General features: G+C 45.9%; 1 protein-coding gene across 4 annotated transcripts in view; it reads right to left on the bottom strand.

Moving 5' to 3' along the window:
• SLC45A4 (solute carrier family 45 member 4) overlaps positions 1–15019 on the bottom strand; it is an 85165-nt gene that overhangs the window by 52862 nt on the left and 17284 nt on the right. Inside the window, exon 1 of one of the 4 annotated variants that reach the window (XM_054296252.1) lies at positions 9634–9693. The exons of the other annotated variants lie outside the window; for them this stretch is intronic. The gene's annotated coding sequence lies outside the window, so the exon portion shown is untranslated. Of the gene's footprint in view, positions 1–9633; positions 9694–15019 lie in introns of those variants that run through there. 4 annotated transcript variants of the gene reach the window in all.

The raw sequence follows: 15019 nt of genomic DNA, 5'->3' as shown, positions 1-15019 counted from the left end.
TGTGCAACAGAATTCTGTATTTTACCCAATGAAAGAATACTTGTCATGTTACAATGAGCATCAACCAGGCTTAAACCTTCACTGGCAAGGAGAGCAAAACTCAGCCTTCAAAACGTGGAACTGAAATTTACATAGACAAATTTCCCAGGTATGAAATGTGAACTCCTTCTGAAGAAGAGAGTAATCAAAACAGACTCCAGTTTACTTTAGGACACATGGGCTAAATCAGCCATCTGGGTAGGATCTTCAGAGGCTTGATCCCAGATTTCTCTGCTGAACAGCAAACAAACTGCACACATGTATGTGCCTTCTCATATGCTTTTTATTAAACACTCTCTATCATGAGGAGCAGGCTGGACAAGCATTTGCTGAGATTAAACTATTTCAGAAGCACTGGCAGTTCAATGTTGCAGCCACAGCTGAATCCCAGCAGTCTGAGAGCAGTGACATCTGTCTGTCACTTTGGATACATCCTCCCCACATAGGCTGGGAGTGAAACCCCCACCTACCTGATGAAAAAAGCTTCCCAGACTTTCAGGCTTTTGCTGCATGATCCACAGTTTAATTCTGCACCTAAACTATTAGTCTTAGAAGGGAGTGAAGATCTAACATGAAATTACAGGCCTAGATATAAACAATGCAGGATGTATTCACTGCTCATGTAAGCCTGCTGTATTTTCATTATTCCCTGCAAGGCTGGAAGGGTCACAGCATTATTACCATCCTAAGCCCTTTCAGATGCAAAAAGACAGACTTGTGTAGCTTTAGTCTTAGCTGCTCACATCAAGCAACTTAGAGCTCCAGTTTGTCCTGTGAGGCCAACAAATTAATGAAGGAAAATTCTGGACTCTTGCTTGCTTTATCAGATAGGATGGAGTAGAGAAGTTTCCAGCCTTGGCTTCCTGCTTTCCTCCCAGTCCAGTCCAATATTTTAAAAATTTCTCTGGTGAAAGCCAAGAATTGGCCAGTGTTCTTGTTTTTCTCATTCTTTGAAAAGATATGACTACTACCCAGAAAATGAGAAAGGAAGTTATTTAAACCCTACATCAACAGTGAGTAAGAAAATGAAGTATTATAATGGCATGAGCATAACTGCATCAGGTGAGAATTAAAAATTATGCTGGACAGTCATTAATGCAAAAATAAGGAACCCATTCTTATTTAATATTTTGACACAGGCAGGCTTCCACTAAGTCACAGGGAAATGCAACATTAATGAACTGAATGCTGCTACTGGAGATAAAGCAAGTGTTGCTTTCATTTGCACAGTACTTTCACCCTGACCACATTCATTTAGATGCAAGGAGAGGACAGTGCATAGTGAAGGTGTTAAAAATACAGAGCTGAAGTATTCCCATGCTCTTATTAGAAAATACACCTTTAGCATTAAACCTTGGAGAACCACTACCAACACCTCTTTATTTCAGACTATTTTTTTCACAGAGAAAGCAATTTTAGTGAATGCTTGAAGCACAGAACTGCAGCAACTTTCTTATCCCATCTTCTAGGGCAAGATCTCCAAATCATTTGGACAGCAGCGATTTTTGCATGTAAAGCTGAAACCTTATTCCCTACTTAAAGAATTTGTCTTTTGTAAGCTATGGTGTGTGTGTGCATATATATATATGTGTATACATATATCCAGTCAATACAATAATTTCACATAAGGATTTAAAGCTTTCTCTGTCAGTGGTTTGACCATGGGCCACTTAGAGCATGGCTTTGTCACTTGGTAGCCCCTAAAACTTCAAAGGTCACAAAAGGCCATCAGGGACACACCAGTCACAAAGTTCCCAACAGACAGAATGAGGCTGTGATCCACAATCAGGGCAACTCAGCAGGTTCATTGAAGGACCCTGCAAGTGAGATACTCAGCAATACACAGACTCCTCACAGAGCCACCCAGACAGGGAGTCTGTGGACAAAGAGCTTCTTAAAGAGGCTGAAGCACAGGGAACAGTGTAGCCAGTATTGTAGCAGTGATAAATTCAGGCATTAATTACAACCAGTTATTCAGTAGCCAGCCCTAACAAAGAACTGGAACTGATCTCCTAGAACGTGTTAATTTAGGAGCATAGTTAATGAGGAAGAGAAAACTGCTAAGTGCAGTTGAGGGAAATGCCATGCAGTGTTGGGCTGCTGGATGAGCTGGAAGTCTGATGAATGTGCATGTTTCATACTTTGCAGTAATTGAGCACTGGGGTTTTTTGGTTTTAGTGTATCTTTACCACAGACAGTCAGGGTGATGCAGTGAAATTGTTCATGGAGCAGAGTCAAGTTTATACTGTACATCCCTGAGACTCATTAGGTTTTACATTGACATTAAAGTGATGTTACAGACATCTAGCCATGACCAGGCTAAGAATACCCTGGGACACAGTAGTGAGACTTTATCTTAAGTCATCACACCAAGGCTATTACTTGGCCACAAATATATCCTGCTGTTCTAACCAGTAAAAGACTTGCTAACAATGTAATACCAAACTCACCAGACACACAGGCATCTGATGTTAGCACAAAATTCACTGTATGGGAACACAAACCCTTTTATATACAGCTTAATTGGGGGCTACTACACAATTGAACAGCCATGGCAGTGTCTAGGTCATATGCATACAAAGAAGATTAGAGATCCCACTAGTGCTATAGGGTCAGAGGCTTATTTTCAACTGGCACCCTGAACTGTCACGCAAACTATCCCAGAGCAATTGTCTGGAAGGGGAGACACCTTATCTGATTCAATTCCAATTCTTCAGTAGGCTGAAATATCTGCTATGCAGCTGCATAATGAGAGTTTTGAACAGACTGTACCTGGAAGATGACAAATTGGAGAGGTGATTTGAAAACAAAGCAGCAGAAAAAGCTCCAGCTGTAAGAACACGAAGGGAACAGGTAACTGCCCATTCACTCTTTTTTCAGTTCATTGAAGGGAATTTGACTTTTACGGAGGTGGAAGTGCTGTGATGTTGGAAACAATTAGGGTACCTGTGCATTGAGATGTGGGAGCCTTTTCCCTCTACACCGAAGTTAGAAGCAGAACAAGAGCCAAGAACAAGCCTACATCACAAGCTGATTCCTCCAGCTATGAATCAGACAGCAAACAGGACGTGCACTAGAAGGGCTGGTGTTAAAGCAAGCTGTGCATTTGTTTTGGGTTATTTTTTGAACTCTTGGGAGTTAGCTGGCCAGCCACACTACTCTAAGGAGCAATAGTTCAGACTGCCAGATCACTCCTCTGGGAGTACCCAGAGCCAGACAGCTCAGGCCAGTGTACTTGCTCAGATATTCCCCTCATGACATGGCAGGAGGATTTTTTTCCCTGCCCCCACCTCCCCCCCCCCAAAAAAAATCAACCAAAAAAATCAACACCCCCTCAAGTTACCTGGAGGCCCAGATCCAGCATCAAGACTATTTAAGAGTTGACTCCTGTTTCTGTTATTTGTACCTCCATGTGATTGATAAGAAAGTTGTAGGTTAAACAGTGCTCACTGTTTGCTGTGTGTAAGTGATGATAGGAAATTAAGTGGCACAGAAACCTGACTGCTCTGCAGTCATCACTTGCTGGGTTAAGCCCCTGGTTTCTGGATGTGGTCCAGAAAGATTGATCATATATTCAAGGGCAGAATGCAGAAGATAAGAGTGACATGCCGTTGTGCTTTTGTAAAAGAACACTGGGTTCGGCCCCCAGTTAGATCATTTATTTATCTGGCACTGAAGGGTGATAATGGCTTGTTTTCAAGTCTCCAAAATAAATGAACTCCACTGCATGCAGAAGTAGTCCAGGCCAGCCAGCAGAGGATAGAAAATATGCAGGGTCAGCATAACACTGGTTTCAATTTCAGTTACAAAAACATTAGAGCCCTCATTTAAAACAAGATGAGGAAACTAGGTCCTCTCTCCACTCTGCTCAGAGAACCAACCTTCTCTCCCCAGAATACTGACAAAATCCACTTCAAACAGAGTTTAGCCAAACAATTCAGGGTAACACCTTTCTACTGCCATTTACACGCTAGAATTTTCTTTAAAATATCTTTTGCTTACTCTTAAGACCAAACCTTATCTCCTACCCTTTTGTGCCTTGCTACATGAGCAGCAGCTATTGACTGACAATTTCAGTCGTGCAAGGAAAGTATGTCTCAGTCCCCTCCCAGAACAGCTCAGGCCACCAGATTAGTCAGCCTTCATATAACACTGCAAAAGAGATTGAGTCAAGCCTGAAGTGTCAGGCCAGCCAGGTCTCCTAAAGCTAAAGTTTAATAGCCTTTATCCCCCATAAATGGGAGTCCTGGAAATCAAGTCTTCCCCATCTTTAAGTGGGTCTTAGGTTTTGGTAGTGGTCCACATTGTAGAGACCAACTTCCCACCTTCTATAGATTGAGATTCATGTTTTGAGCAGAGCACATGCCAGCAAGAGCCAAACCAAGGTCAGGAGCAGCTCTTAAGCCAAACCCAATCATTATCCAACAAAAGCCTTGTGTCCTGCTGCTTGCCAGATTCACTTGCCAAGAGCAAGTTTGATGAGGAAACCTGGCTGCTTGTCCCGAGTTGTTACAAAGCCGTATGCCAGCTGCAGTCCAAATGACTGCACCGCACTTGTTGGAAGCACCAGCAAGAAGGGGCTTTAGTTAATAACCACCGTGTGCCAGTTAGGTCACAGCACACCCCACTCCATGGCTCAGACACTGCAGGGCTCTGAACCCATCACTGAGTGTCCAAAGCCCAGCTTTTAACTCAAGGCAAATTCACTCTTGGGCAACTCTATTGGAGGTCTAGATTTTAGAGCAGGAAATCAGCTCTTTTGCATGCTGAGTACCTTGTTTCACTTGGAGGAATGTTATGCTTCTTTACCACACTAAACAGTAATTATTTTATTTAGAAGAGCAGTAATTACTCAGTGCTTGGATACAAGAGCCCCTCACAGTCCCAGAAGTAGGATATGATATCTGTTTACCAGTGGAAGCTTTGGGTAGTTTCTCTGGGCAGGGCTGTGACCCAACTGCAAGATGTGTGGGTAACTGATAAGCTGCTGACTGTAAAAGTCACCTGACAGCAGCAGCAGCTCACTGAGAGCACACAGCCCCTGGCTCACAACACCCCACAGCTTAATGTGTCTGCTGCCATGCTTGGTTTCTGGGCTGCCCAGATCTCCTGTCTGAAAGGTGACCCTGAGGTTGAAACATCAGCTGTCAAGCTACACACATGGTGTCACTCATCCTGACAGCATTCTGCTCCAACTCTGACAACTGGATTGTTTTCTGGTTTTGCATGGAGCATTAAACACACAACAGCTAGAAAGTTTATTGGACTTGATACAGCCATTATGGGCAGGTGTAATGCTCTGCTTAGGAAAGTATTGTTTCACTCATGTCATGTTTAATGCTGGTATATTAAGCTAAGCAATGCTCTCTGCACTCTGTAATCCCCAAGTCAAGGGACTACTGCTGAATCAAAGTGCTCAGTAAGACTGACACTAAGCTGAAGCACCATGAGCTCCAGCAGAACAGGTATCAGATCAGTTAATCCATCTCTAAAGGAAACAACTGCACACAAGGCTGTTCTGTTGGCATTTCTGGTGAATCTTATGCCTATAGCTGGAATAGCCTGGGATCTTACAAGTATTACAGATATAAAGGTCATGGGAGTGACCCTTGCAAAACTAAAACACAGCACAAACAGTTCTTCATATTACTCATTCCTCTGCAAGCTGCTAAAGCTTCCTCCTCCGTCAGGACAGCCTTGTCACTTGCACAGGGCTCTCCTGGCAGATCAGCTGGAAAGCTCCATTCCAACTCCACTGGCTTTGCCTCTGTTCAGCATACTTTCACACTATTAAAAGTAGCCTATAGCATTGCAGTCACTTTGAAGGGCAAGTGAAGCTTGTTTTTATGTCAAACATGACACCAGCACACACACACTGTTGCTCAACAGACACTGCTTGATCATTTGATGAAATTATTTTAGGATGGCTCATGTTGTTAGAGGGGCAGAGGAATTACAGACCACAAGCTCAAAAGCAGCTGCCAGCTCCAGCATCTTGTGATGGGCAGTGTGAAGGATTTCACTGGTTTTGCCCAACATGCAAGCAGCAGTGCCCACATCCTGCCAGTGGAACTGGCTTTCTACTCTAGGAATTGCTGCTGGAAGCCATAAGGTGCTCAAATAAGAAGTGCATCACAAGCAGGGTTTACAGACAAGAAAAGATCAAATGCTCCTGTGTAAAGGAACTGTTTATAGCTTAAATCAGTGTCTGCTGAAAGTCCTGAAGTGTTACCTGCAGCTGTGTTCACAACTGCAGGCATCACCTGGCAGGTCATTCCAGCCATCATCTTCCCATCCAGGAATTCATGACCCCTAAAGCTTCAACTTCTTTTCTAAGCTGGCAACATATTTTGACTGCATGAAATGTTTTTCAAATGTTAGATGCAGCTTCACTGGTGAATTGCTCTGCAGGTACCATCCAATGGTAATTTTCTCCTTGCCTTTATAAATGATCCATTTAAGTTTATACAGGGATAGAGGCAGAGTCCATGCATTCCTGCCTCAGCACACAAGCAGAGCAACATTATATTACCAACTCTTAACTTTCTATCTGCCAGAGAATCCAGGACTGGAGTGAGCTTAAAGGTAATTAACCTTGGAGGTCACAGCCCTGTGAGACAGGTCCAGCTTCTGCCTGTTCTCAGAGCCTGGATTTCCACCTGCAGGAATCGAGGCAGTTACTTCAGAAAGCTCCTCAAACAGGCTCAACACTTGCTTCAGTGTGAAAACTTCAGGTCACATGCACTTAGCCATACAAGCATGTGCATTGTTTCAGTCAGAGTTACACCACGCTTCACTGGAAGCCACAGAAATATTCCCCTTGTGCCTCCCCACTGAAAAGGCAAATGAACAAAGTTGGACTTTTTGAGTTTTGCTGCAACACAACACAGAAGGAGCAGCAGGTTCACCAGCTGTCAGTCAGTGTTCCTGCCACCCTCATGACTAATAAGGACACCTCCAGCAGAAAACAACCTCCCAAGGCAGCACAATACAACTGTACTGAAAGCAGACTGATTTCTTTAGGCACATTTCAGCTTGGAGGGAGAGGACTGCCCTCGTTGCAGGCAGTCCCACAGCATCCAAGCAAGATCACATCAGCAGATCCTGCTCATTCCTTTCCCAGCAACACTCCCTGGGAGCAGCAGCTCCTGCAGGAGTTAACCCACAGCCACACAGGAGGGTTTATTTGTAGAACCACACGTTTTCCTTTTGCTGGAGATGCCTCAGTCATACATAATTGAACACAAGAACTGCTATCATTTACTTGCTGGAGAGGCACAAGCCAAGCCATGTAAAGCAGCCTCTGACACTCCAAATAGCAAACTAAAATAGAAGTTGTTCCACTGATCCCACCCATTAGATCATGGAAATTGTTATTTTGTCATGAAAACTCCCTCAAGTATCCAATTTAATCTCATTAATAGAGGAATGAAGCTCTCACTTCCAAGACAGCAGCTGCCACTACCTTTGACATAAACAGGAACTCACAGATGGTTTTGGATGCATCAGAGACTACTGGATGCATCTTTAGGAGTTTAAGGTAGTGTCAGCTTTTCAAACTCACAGTAAAAAGCACTTCTGTAAGCATTTATAGCCGAAGTGTCAAGTAAATAGTTTAATCTCTTGTCTGAAACCTCCTCCCTTATTCAGGAAGGGAAAAATTAGGCATGTTGAACATTTCATCAATCCTGTATAATCACTAAACAAACCAAGCAAGGAAAACCTTATCTTTCACAGTACTGGTAGGAGGGAAGAAGTCACACAGGCCACACATGCAGTGCAACCACATCAGCAACCCCCCTCTGCCAGATATTTACAAAAAAGCTTGGGGAGGGAAGCAAAAAGCATTCACCAGCTCACTCTTTGAGCTCAAGCACCTGCTCAAGCCATATTTCATGAAATATTTCAGTAGCACTGTCTGATCACAGCAGTGGAACATGACACAGCTCACACTGGAGCAGTTTTTGCAGAGCACAGAGGACACATGCTGTAACAGTGCAATTCCTTCCCACGGATCCTCCTCATGATGCAGTTATTTGGCTGTGTCTGTACCTAGTGCTGCCTCTCCTTGGAGATCCAATTCTTGTAACATCTCTTTTCCTGAAGGAGAAAACATCCCCTCTGTCTAACATTCAATATCCTGCAATATCTCTCCTATGCTTTTCCATTTCTAAGTCCCTGAATTAGCCAGGCTTCAGAAACATTGATTCACTCACCACACCCGGTGCCCAGTCAGAGCCTCGGCAGAATCTTTGCCTCCCCTCCTTTTTCCTCTCTATACCTAGAGAATACTGAAGGCAAAGCACTCCAACAGAAAACTGCCCCATGGAGAGAGTATTTTTCAAGGTCAAGCAGAGTTTCTGCACCTGCTAAAGGGGCTAAATTGAGGCAAATTACGAGTTGTAGATCACTGATAACATGAACTTAAGGAAAATTGCTGCAGTCATGGAGTTTTAAGAGCGAAGTTGGAAGTAATTTCTTTCCCCAGTACCCTCCCACCATCATATCAGGCAAGGAGAGACTCAATTGTTTTGTGATAAAGCTTTGAGATCAGGTGACAGATTAAGTGTGGAATTATTCAAATGGCAGACTACTGAAGTTTAACAGTCTGAAAAGGCACACTAATTTCCATCTTTGGTCCCTTTGTCAAGTCCTCTTCCAGCACAGTCTCCACCCAACACAATCCTAAAGGGGCACTTAACAAATTCTGTTGAGAAAGAGGTGGCTCAGCCGCCCCAAACAGGTCTCTCCAACATCACCTTACTCATTCCTCCATTCATTCCTCATCCCTTCCCAAACTCTGCAGCCCAACATCTCCTTTGACCCGATTTCTCACCACAGCACATGGTATTTCTGATTTCCACCTCTGCAGCCTAACATCTCCCTCACCCCCAAGATCCTCATTGTCTTCCCATCTTCATGACTTCACATACTCACACCCCAAAGCTCCTCAACCCTCTCATCTTTCCAGTCCCATAACTCCTTCACCCAAAAACTTTTTCAGCCCCTAACCCCAAATCTTTCTCATCTTCACCAGCCCCTCATCTCCCCCACTTCAATCCTTTCCTCACTGCCCTCACCCTAAACCCTTCCTCAACTTCACCAGCCCCTCACGTCAAAACTTTCTTCACCTTCACCAGCCCTTCATATTCCTCACCCCAAACCCTTCCTCACCTTCACCAGCCCCTCACCTACCTCACCCCAGACCCTTCCTTACCTTCACCAGCCCTTCATATTTCTCACCCCAGACCCTTCCTCACCTTCACCAGCCCCTCACCCCAAACCCTTCCTCATCTCCACCAGCTCCTCACCTCCAACCCTTCCTCACCTTCCCCAGCCCCTCACCTCCCTCACCTCAAACCCTTCCTCACCTTCACCAGCCCCTCATCCCAGACCCTTCCTCACCTTCACCAGCCTTCACCTCCCTCACTCTCACGACCTTCTCGCCCCAAGCCCTCCCTCATCAGCCCCTCAGCCCCCTCATCCGAAACCCTTCCTCGCCTTCCAGCCCCTCAGCCCCGCCACCCCACAGCTCCTCAGCCGCCCCTCGCTCCAGACACCCTTCACAGCCCAAGCTCCCGCCGCCCCCCTTACCTGCCCCCGGGTCTCCCCCAGCACCCGGGACCTGCTCCGTGCGGCGGAGGGGGGAGGCGGCGGCGCCGGGGAGGGCGGGGGGGGATGAGGGAGGGAAGGAGGGAAGGGACGAGGTCACTGACGGCGGCGCGAGCGCGGCGGCACTGGGCAGCGGCGGCCGCTTTATACCGGGTCCTCGGGAACCGGCACCCGCTTCCGCTTCCGCTTCCGCCCCCTCCCGCCCCCGGGCTCATGAATATGCAGCGAGAGAGGCGTGGCCTCCCGGGGGTACGTGAGATGTGGGTTATGAATATGTATCAAGAGGCGTGGCGTCCCTCGGGCTGTGGGCGTGTGTCATGAATATGTAACGAGGGGCGTGGCCTCGGGCAGGGTGGGGGCGGGCGGGGGGCGTTGCTGGGGGGCGGGAGGCGTTGCTGGGGGGCGGCGGGCGGGCTACGGGGGCGCCCAGGCGTGCGCCGCAGGGGTGCCCACGTGAGGGGAGCCGAGGCGGGCGATGGCGGGGCCGGTGTTGGAGGCTGGCAGCGTCACAGAGTGACAGAATATTCACCAGTCGAGTCCAACTCCTGGCCCTGCACAGGACAGCGCCAACAATCCCCAACAATCCAAACAAACTCTCGTGCCTGCGAGAGCTGTCCAAACACACCCTGAGCTCTGCTACGCTTGGAGCTGTGACCACTTGCCTGGGAAACTGTTGCAGCACCCAACTACCCTCAGGGTGAAGATCCTTTTTGTAATATCCAACCTAAACCTCCCGTACACGATATCAGGGCATTCCCTTGAGCCTTGTCACTGGTCACCACAGAGAAGAGATCAGTGTCTGCCCCTCCTCTTCCCCCCTGCAATGAGGTCTCCCCTTAGTCTCCTTCAGGATGAACAGACCAAGTGTCCTCAGCCATTTCTCCTATTCCTCATCTCCTCAAAGCCCTTCAGCATCTTCATTACCCTCCTTTGATTGCTCTCTGATAGCTTTCTATTTTATATTGTGGTACCCAAACCCATACAGAATATTCAAGGTGAGGCCACCGCAGAGCAGAGCAGAGCAGAGTAGAACAGAGCAGAGCAGAACAATGCCCTGCTTTGCTCAGCTGGTGATGTTGTGCCTGATGGCTCCAGGACAGGGTTGCCAGGACACTGTTGACTTACATTCATCTTGCCATCAACCAGGACCCTCAGATCCCTTTCTGAAATGCTCTTTCCAGCATCTCATTCCCCCATTTGAGTAGCAAGAGTTTTTCCCTCTGCCCAGGGTTGAACAATGAACCTGTTGTCACCGCTCCTGGGTTGAAGAGGGGCTCTTGGTTGGAAAGGGAGCACAAGTGGCAACCTGAGGGCTGATGGAGGCTCTGCCTGCACTGTCCCTGCCAAGGCAGTGGGCATTTACACAGAAACAGAGCACAGACCCCCTTGCCTCTCTCAGGCAAAATTGTGCCAAGTAGAGCTGCAAGCCAACGACTTGGAAAGTGCAGGAGTGGATGCTGTTCTCTGCCTGAGATACTGCAAACATGCTGGCCCCAAGCTGCTGAAATTGTCCTTCATCATGAAGGAGAATAATACTTTTCCTCATGTTTGGCTGTAGTCAAAGTGTCATCTTGCCCCCCCACCTTCCCCTGCTGCTCTGCCCACCACAGGCCATGAGCTGCCTCTCCTCATGTCCAGCCCTATGACAGGGTATGTGCCAGGCCACCATGGAGAGGATGACATGTGGCATTTATTATGTATTTGTCACATCTGCAGAGCACAACCCTCAACACACAGTGCCTAGTGACTCTCAGGACATGAAAACACTTCATTCCCCATGGCAGCCATAGCCCTGCCAAACTGGAAGAACCCTCTGTAAACTTGCCATAAAAGACTGTTGTTTTTAGTGCTGGTGTGTGTTTTTTTAATTCCCAATTAAGGTCTCCTAGCTTTAATTGTGCTGACTGCATTGTGCAGGCTAGCATGATATTTAATTTTCATTACTTACATAAACTGGGAATACATAAAGCAGCCTGCAAGTGGCATGCAAAAATGCACGTTACGTTGCGTAAGTGTAATTGTTTTCTGTTTCTTGACACACCATTAAGTAGATATTCCAAAACAAGTTTTTTTAATGGTGAACTTCTTTTTCTAGAACTTGTGAATAAATAAACCACAAAGCATACCAGACTTCAGAAAAGGAAAACCACAGAAGGCAAAATGGAAGAACTGTACACATCTATTAAAAAGCAAGATAAATCTTGAGTCTAACAGAGGGACTTTATTACAAGTCCTAAAGAAAAAAAAAAAGTGAGCAATATTTTGTTCTATGATGCTGTTATCAATATGTTTTTGGTTTTAGGCTAATTCAGACTGAGGACTGAAAAGCATGCATGACCAGTCATGCACAACTCACTAAATTAAACATCCTCTGGTGAGGATGTCCAAAGTCCATTCAAAGAGTGTTGGGGTTTTAGACATACTACAGATGTTTATAAACACAAAAACTGGCCAAATAATTATCTTAAGTAGCCAAATGGTGAAGATAAAGGATACACACCCATAACAGCCCAGTGTAACACCTACTCTTGACAGCAAAACAACATCCATTGTATCAAAACTGAAATACATGTGAATAAAACATTAAAGGTTCTTCCACAGAAGAAACAACATATACCTATACTTATAGAAATGTCTAATGGTTCTGTGGTAAGAAAAAGTCTTGAATGACTTTAGTAGAAATTTCGAGATCCTAACACACCTAAAAACACCAAGAAAGGATCTCAAGATATCATGCAACTTCTAAGATGTGCTTCTTGTTACCCATGGATTTGTGGCAGCCTCAGCTACCTCAAATGTTGATGCCTCATTTTAAAATAACTGAAAAAAAATTTAAAAGTACTTATTTTTCAGTCCTTCTGTTGCCTGCTGTTGCGGTGAAGTGTGATCCTTACCTCAGCCTGACATTTTAGACCCGTTCTGGCAATGTCCAGACACGTCCAGACGTGTCCAGATATTTCTCCACTGTATTTCCTCATGTTATTTTCACTCAGGAGCAGTTAGTTCTCAGCTTTTAGCTGAGCCTAAAGTCAGAAAGAGGAATTTTTCCATGAACCAAACATTTTAGTTTAAAAAAATGTGATTTTTCATACTGAGTGAGGGGGTAGGAAAAAAATCCAAGGAAACAGACCCACCTTTTCCCTCTGAGGTTCTTACTCAACTCCAAATATTTAACCCATAATAAATAAATGCACTCTCATGTCTTGGCAGGGGAGGAACGAGTGTCAGTCAGGAGCCTGATGTGCTGTCCAGACGTGTGCTGCCTTTGCCTGGGAGAGGGACTGGGAGAAAAGCCCCTGGATGGAGGCTGAGAGCAGGATTGGAGACACCTCCTGAGCACTCCCTCAGGTCCCTCCTCAGCAGGGTGGCGAATCCTGTTATTTGGAGAGTCCCTAAGCAACGTGGAGGAATTGAGGCACTTCAGGGAGAGCTTTTTGTAAAGAAAGCATCCAGAAGTCACCTTAAATCTCTGGCTCTTGGCTGCATGTATCCACTTCAGTGAGTCACGTAGCTGGAGAACCTCCCAAGGTAATGATCCCTTGCTTACCCTCGCTTCCCCTGGTTTGTTTGGCATGGAGTACCCGAGGACTTTAAAAGAGAAATAACCTACAGGACCTCAAACCACTGGAGAGCAGCATCCTGCTCCAAACACCTTGCCTTGTGTCTTGGCATAGATGCTGGAGAGAGGGGTCTTCCCTATTTAATGAGATTTTAATCAACCAGACGGCAGGGTCATCAACAAGCTGCCATGAGTTCTCTGTACTTCATTTCACAGGTACTTGGCTTACCAAATTGTTATGAATACTCACCATCCAGCCAAACCAAACAAACACCACCCCCAATATTATTTTACACTCGTGTCAAAAGAAATAACTTGCCGCAGGCCAAGCGGGTGAAGGAATTTTACGAGGCTGCGGCTGATCCTCCCTTCTCCCCTCCCTTAGACAGTTAAAGAAATGTTTGCATGATGAAAGGGGTAAGGGAGCAGAGGACAGCTGGTTAGGAATTAATGAAATGTTTGAGCATTATCATGCGATAATGGATTTAGCTGACTGTTTGCCAGTGTTCAGATCTAGTGTGAATTGCTTTATATGAAACAAGGGGATTCCTAGATTATACAGACCTCCCGAGAACGCTGCTGCTCCTAAATCCTTTCAAAGCTGCAATTTAGGAAAAAAAAAAAATAAAAAGTAATTCTCCCTGTGGATGGACAGAAGCCCTTGGGATTGTTTTGACTTGCTTTCAGACTTAATGATATTTGACACAGCCAGCTCTCTGAGGTGTCTCCTGATTGGAAGTGGCCGTGGGTTTGGGAAGCCTGAGGCTGTGCTTGAAGCACATCTGAGCACCCAGAAACCCAGGTGAGGTCTCCCAGCCAGGAGATTTATAAACAGGACATGAAAAATGAGTCTCAACTTTTACACATTTGGCCTGTAACTCAGCCCCAGGGTGATATATCTGATGGGAGACCCAGGCTCTGGACTTGAAACTGCTGTTTGTCCTTCTTCTCACCCTCCCCCAGCACATGCTGTCATTACAATGGAACTTTAATGGCTGTACAAAATGGCCCGTGTCCCTTGATGCCTATTTTTTTTTCCCTAAAAGCATTGGGATGCTTCTGTTTTTTTCAGATGTGAACTTGTGGCTAGTCAACCAAAGATATTTTATCTGGACACAGACAAGACTCAAGAAGGTTTTATGAAGAAGAGCAGGAGATTGTGTGAATTTGTAACTGGCACCCAGACAGGCAGATTTTCAGGTCCAGTCAGGTTGCCCATGTTAGCCAAAATTGACTTCTAATTCTGAGAGCCAAAGGGCTTCCAAGAGAACTCAAGGTGTAGAGTGTGACTCAGCCCTTTGCCCTGTCACCAGCCCAAAGTCCACCCATGTGGAGCCAGTTGGTTCATGCCACCCCAGAGCAATGTCAACAGTCCTGAGCAAACAGGGTGGTGGAGGTGTTGGTTCCCTTTGCCCTCATCCTGCCCTGAAACCTGGAATCCCCCTGTGCTGGGCATTGGTGAGGTCACACCTCCAATCCTTTGTTCACTTTTGGACCCCTAACAACAAGGACATTGAGGTCCTGGAGTGTGTCCAAAGAAGGACAATGGGGCTAGGGAAGGGTCTGGATGATGAGTGGCTGAGGGTGCAGGGGGTGTTCAGCCTGGAGGCTGAGAGGTGACCTTATCACTGTCTACAAGAGAGATGATAGAGGTGATCTCTGTCACTCTTGGGGAGATAGTTCAGTGGTGGACTTGGCAGTGCTGGGTTGATGGCTGGATTTTATGTTCCTAAAGATCTTTTCCAATGAAATGATTGTATGACTCTAAAAGCAGTAGCTATAACTTCTCTCACATCACCCTCATATGGA

Source organism: Melozone crissalis, unplaced genomic scaffold (assembly GCF_028551555.1).
Source record: "Melozone crissalis strain CALT ecotype California unplaced genomic scaffold, PUWL_Pcris_2 ptg000002l_1, whole genome shotgun sequence".
NCBI lineage: Eukaryota > Metazoa > Chordata > Aves > Passeriformes > Passerellidae > Melozone > Melozone crissalis.
Note: the sequence above shows the minus strand (reverse complement) of the source record. Positions and strands in the feature narration are given on the sequence as shown.